Source organism: Capsicum annuum, chromosome 1, assembly GCF_002878395.1.
Source record: "Capsicum annuum cultivar UCD-10X-F1 chromosome 1, UCD10Xv1.1, whole genome shotgun sequence".
Taxonomy (NCBI): Eukaryota; Viridiplantae; Streptophyta; class Magnoliopsida; order Solanales; family Solanaceae; genus Capsicum; species Capsicum annuum.
The window spans coordinates 117,160,001-117,166,341 of NC_061111.1; the positions used below are offsets into that span (position 1 = coordinate 117,160,001).

The 6,341-nt window shown below is 33.7% G+C and overlaps 1 pseudogene; it reads right to left on the minus strand.

Annotated features, from left to right (window-relative positions):
• Positions 1 to 2,299: 2,299 nt before the first annotated feature.
• On the minus strand, positions 2,300 to 5,313 carry LOC107857612 (annotated as a pseudogene).
• Between the last annotated feature and the right edge of the window lie 1,028 nt (positions 5,314 to 6,341).

Here is a 6,341-nt window from a genome sequence, read left to right on the forward strand (position 1 = left end):
GACCGGAGATCCCAAGAGCTAGGTTTCAGGAGATCAAACAAAGTTGTGTATTACAGGTTCAACATTATCAATATACCCAACCTATTCTCATGATGTAGACAATATTTAGTAAACAAGGATAAGACTTATGGTGTGAAGTCTTTTAATGATTATCTAAATTTGGCAGATTTGACCAAATAGTTTAATCTATAGGATTGAACATTTAGAAATTACCTATGTGAAGGCAAGTGGAAGTCGTTTCAAAGAGAATATTAGTAGAGGCGTATTCTCTAATTTCTCATGAAATTGGAACGCGTTCATGGCAGAAACGAACAAAACCATAAGAACCATAAATGGTAAAAGGTTGGTTATGTGACATTTGTTGTATGGGTGTACATTAAATCTTGACAGTTCAAAGATATCAAATCACCGATTAACAGAGTGCATCCAATTCATGTTCACTACAGAAAGTTCAAAGGGAAACCCACTTATCCAGATGCAATTAGTCTTTGCTTGATGATCACATACTTGTCCATAAAGTTTTATGAAAAAATAGTCATTCCCCATTCATGTGAAGGGTTGTTGGGTTCAATAGGTGTGAATGGAAAATAAAAAGTTGCTTGGAAGGGACACAACTCTTCGAGTAAAAGACACACTATTTCGGAAAAAGGTATGACTGTTTGGATGGTTGTGGTTGTTCAGAAAAGACACACTCTTTTGAATGGACAGACATGACTATTCAAAAAGAATACACCTTTTCGGTGAACTATTGCCTCCTTTCGAAAGGGGCACTTAATAGCAATATAAACCTATATTTTTTCACAGATTTAGTATAAATTTTTCTGCACTTGAAAATATTTTTTGTCTTCAAAAATACTCCGTGTGATCATCTAACTATTGAGTGAGTTCGAAGAGAATCCGATCGTTTGAGATACCACTACAATCCGATCTTTGAAAGGTTATTTTTTATTGTGTGTTAAAGGTGTTGGAAACTTCATAAGTGTTCTTGATTTATTCTTGAACTTGTGTTGAAGTTGTTTTGCCAAAATACAGATTTTTGTGTACCCAAAAATAATAATTAGTTCAAGGAGAAATAGCTCGGTGGACACTTGTACTTGTGTTGGTTTGTAAAGTAGATACTCCTACTTACCCTTTTGTCATCTGGATCTTTTAACCTATTAAAAATAAATATTTTAAATCCTTTTTGTATATTTGGCATTAAGTTGATGATTTGGAAAAATGTGTGTTTTTCACATATTTTTCAGCGAGTGGTGGTGCCAAAATTTTACTTTTAATTTTTTTAAAAAAATTGTAAATTAAAAAAATCCCAATTTCTTCTACTTCATTGACCCCTGCCCCCTCTCCCGTTCCCCCACTCTCCCACCCAATACAGCCCCTCTCTCTCTTGTCCCCATACTCTCACCCCGCACCAACCATTCTCCCTACTCCCTACCCCTTCCGCCCCTCTAAAACTCACCCACCATTTAATTCGTCTTCTTCATACCATCTACCCCACTCTCTCTCCATTTCTTCTCCACTTCATCTTTTTCACTCCACCCAACCCAATTCTCTCTCCCTTTCTCTACAGTTGATAACTCAAAACCCAAAAAGAAAAATCACAAAATCATCTTGTTTATAATAATCCAAATGCACTCCTCTTTCTCTAAATTTTTAATTTTTAAAATTTTGAAAAAGTTAAAATCATTATTTGTGTTAGTTGGATTCAAAGAGGAAGTATGAATATGAGTATAATGGTGGGTATTGAATAACTAAAAAGCTTCACTAATAAGATAAAAAAAAAGCATGAAGAATAGCAAATAGGTCTTGTGAATTTGTGAAATCAATTTAAAATTGTAATTGAAATCTATTGGAGTTTGTATTTCTGAACATATAATTGAAATTACTAATTAGAAAAAAAATTCTACTTATTTGGCATGAACTTTATGCTCTTTTTATGAGGAAATATAGAGAAATTGAATTCTCCATTGTTGAATTAAGTGTGGTATGAAGAAGACAAGAATGAAGAGGGTGGGGTGGGAGGTGGTGGTGGGAGAGTTTTTTTTTTAAATATTATTTATATTTTATTTATATTTTGAATGTTTTATTTTTTATGTGTCATTTAAAATGACGTGGCATGTCACGTGTAAACGAGTGTATTACACTCATATTAATTGGATGAAAAAAGGGTGTAAATATTATGTTTTTGATAGGTAAAGGAGTTAAAATACTTTGTTTTGATGGGTTAAAGGGTCCATATGGTAAAAGTGTAAGTAGAAGTGTCTACTTTACAAATTAGTACACGTACAAGTATCCACCGAGCTGTTTTGCCTTAGTTCAAAGTAGGACAATTATTCACGGGGGAGTTATCAATATTACATGTGAGGTTTCAGGTTTCTTGTTTTCGTTGTTTTCTTCCTTACTCTCTAGTATGAAAAAAAAATTGTTTCACTTGATATAGTGAAATATCATATATTTGCAAAATCAACTAAGTCCTTCCCATCATGAGCCTTCTTGAAGAAATGCTTGACGTAGTTCGAGTAAGAACTTGCTTATACACTGCTTTTCACCATTTTCTAACACTTCTTGTAAGGGACCAATAACATCATTAGGCTTTGGGTTCACAAATATTGGCACTGAAACTCTGTTGTTGTCTTCATTAGCAATAACACGATACTTGATACTCTTGTATCGACCATTGCTTAGGATTTGAAGTGCATCGCCAATGTTAATCAAAAGTGCTACACTGATTGGTGGGACAGGAAGCCAAGTGTCACTTCCTAGTTTTTTTTACGTAGAGTCCTTCGATATTGTCTTGAATCAAAATAGTTAATGTTGAGACATCAGAGTGATGTCCTACCCCGACAGTCAGTTCAGGGTTCGAAAATTTAGTAGAGTAGTTAATTTAAGGTTGATCCTTTTAGAAACCATTAGAAGTGATTCTCTATCTTCATCAACCTCTTTCACATTTAGTCTTTTTGTTAGCGATTCCATTAGTTGTTTTATCACAAGCTCTGTCTTTTTCATGAATTGAAGTGCTTCATCCCTAAAATTAATTAAACAACAATTAGATTAGATTTTTTTGCATATACTTGACAAAAATTTCAAAGCACTTATGAGACATAATATATAATTATAAGTATTATATAGTGTATTCTTTCTAACTGAAATTTTTAAATAAGATAGCCGCATAATATTTCAAGATATCATAGCAAGTAAAAGGTCTTGGTCTAAATTTTGCTACAACCCAAAAGGTAGTGGTGGAGTTAGGATTTAAAATTTATGGATTCTGAGCTTCGCACTAAACTCATAGCTCGACTAAGCTGCTAAATTTGCAATTAAATATTTTAGATATTTAATGAATTTTCTAATACGAATACACGATCTAAACAAAGGTCATTGAGTTCATCCAAACTTGTCGTTAATGATCTTGCTCTATCCCTACCAAAAACTGAAAATATTTTTAAGTGTTTCATCCATGAAAAAAATACCATACCCAGATAAACATGATGAGATATAATCTGATTAAATAATATAAAGTATATTTTGTCTAGATTAGATGATGACACAATTGGTCTAACTTAAAATGAGAATTGAACCTGCAAGAAGGAGGCCAAAATGCAGATGATTCTTTATTAGAAACATAAAAAAGTTTGAGGTAATCTTTCCATTCCAAAGCTCTTTCAGGTTGAGAAGTAAAGCTTGTCCCAAAATGAACATTAACATTTGTACATGAATAGTTTTTTGAGTCTTTCTTTTTTTCAGCAGGCAAAGCAAAGAACCTATGTGTAGCATCCTTAAGATTCTCAAACACTATCAATGGAATTCCATGATTGACAATCTGGAAAAAACCTCATTTCTGTGTTGCATTGCATATCATGTTATACACCTTTGGATTATTCCAATTTGATAGATCAATGACTGGTATAGATTGATCTTCGGCCACCAAATCACAAGAAGTAATTCGTTCTCTGAGAGGTTAAATGTATTGCTTAGGCAGTGTTTGAATGCCCATGTTTGCAGTACCTTTAACTCCATGCCCTTCATTTACAACAAAATTGAACTTAATCAGAGTTCATCATGGATGAACTCTGTAAACTAGAATGAAGAAGAAGAATAAGAATGCAGAGAAAAAGAAGAGCTTAGATTGATCTCATTGATTGAATCTTAATATTGTGTTGTATAATGTGTAGCTAGTATTAGGGGTAGGTGTTAGGGAATTCAGTTCGATTTTAGATTTTTTTTTTTAGTTTTTTCGGTTTTTGGTTCTCAATTTAAGTGTACTGAAAACTTAACCGAACTAATTCGGTTCAATTTGCTTTATATAAGTTTGGTTCGGTTTAATAACTTTGGTTTTTTAGTTTTGGACCTATTTAATGGGCTAATTTCTAATTGGGCCTGCTAACTCTGAGATTCAGTATCTCAGCAATTTGTGTTTCCTGTATCTAATATGTTCTGTCAAATTGCAGGAAGAAACACGCATCGTGGATTTATATTTTCTCATGTTTGTATGTTATTTTCTTCTTCTTTACAAAAATGAAAAAAAAATACTATAAAAACATTGACAGATATTGTGGAGCCTTTTGGCAACAGAAAAGAGAATTTTATGGATTTTGAATAAAATTTTTGTATGTTTTCACATAACTAAAACTAAAATGGCATTACATATGTACACACTACACAACATATTCATTTCCAACACACTACTGCATCTTTAATACTACTACGGTACTACCTTCCCAGTGAATGAGTCATTTGGAACATCTGAATGATTTATAGCTTCACAGAACAGCTACTTAGCTAGTTTGAATGAGGTTGAGAAAACAGAAGGCCAGCTGAAGAGAGTAATAATTAATAACCAGTTGCTAGACCCACTTTTCATCTAGACTCTAGAGGGACTTTACTTGATGCACTCCCTTTATATAAAACTGAGAACAATTTTCTTTTAGGAACTGGTTCATGTACATTATGCAAGCACATTTCCAGAATTAGTGTTGGCTCAATACCCTGGAGTGAAACCAATAAGATAACTATAACTCTATTCTCAAGTGTCGCATTTCAGCTTGGGAAGTCAAACTTGAAGTCAGAGTTCGACGTACAAGAGACCTTATGCCATCTCGAGAGCAATCACCTGAGATATGAATTAGCTCCCAAAGGGCGCCCCCACTGATCATGTCTCTTTCATAGAGCTCTGCGATAAGAAGGGAACAGATGAAACTCGAAGAATAGTTTGAGAAGAAATGCAATGAAATTATTCTAAAACTAAAAACTAGCATAGGATTGCTTACCAAGTTCTGCCAAATGACAAAGAGCCAGTTCAATATAATGCCTGATCATTGAGAAGATCCCCCATCTTATTGGAATTCTAAACAATCCATATTAGTGCACCATCTTCTATCAGAGAAGAGTGCCCAGCTTTCTGACCTATAGTAGTAAGCTTCTGATAACAAGATTGTAGTCATGTACGACATTTACCTTGAGTTAAAGTTCTGGACTCGTACTTTGCATTTTCTAATGTTTACTGACATTTTACTAAGTCTAACAAATCAAGGCAGTACAGATGATCACCCTATTCTGCAAAACCATTCAATTCCATATAAAATTTGGAAAAAAAAAATATACCATCCAACAAAAAAACTCCAACGAGGAAGGACAGCAGTAAATGCGAGCTAGGACATGTGAGATCACATCTTATAGACTTAACAAGAAGTAGCTCAAATACGTAACCATAGTAGAGTCATGATACACTATGATGCACCCAGATGGACCACAAACATAAGAATTAGCTGCACAAGAGTAAATTTACTCAAAGATAAATAGGCAATCATTGCCAGGGCAACCAAATGCAAGTTTTGACCACAATCAAGATTCAAGATATGCAATATTTGATGGAAGAAGGAGCAGGATCAGATAAACCAAAAAGTAAAACTTGGATGGAATCTTACCAGTATCAGCCTTCTTTTTCTATAGTATTTGATCGATCCCTGCATAAATTCTTCTAATTTCCTCAACAATAGCTTCAGCGCTGGCAGAAAGTCCTCAATATTCATCGCCTTACCACTTACCAGTATACTCAACACTTAACAGTTAACAACATTACAATAATACTTAACTTATCAATATTTGCCTTACCACTTACCAGTGACATCAATATCCAATAGGCAATACTCAATAGGCCAAATACATTCATCAAGTAGGCAGTAACAACCATTAGTTTATTCTACAGAACATAATAGCAAAATAACAATGTAAAAGGCTGAAATAGTAGCAAGTAATAGCATAAAATGCAAAAACAGTAGCAGCCTAAAAGGCTAAAATAGTAGCAGCCCACAAATAAACAAAATAGTAGCAACAACAAGTCTTAA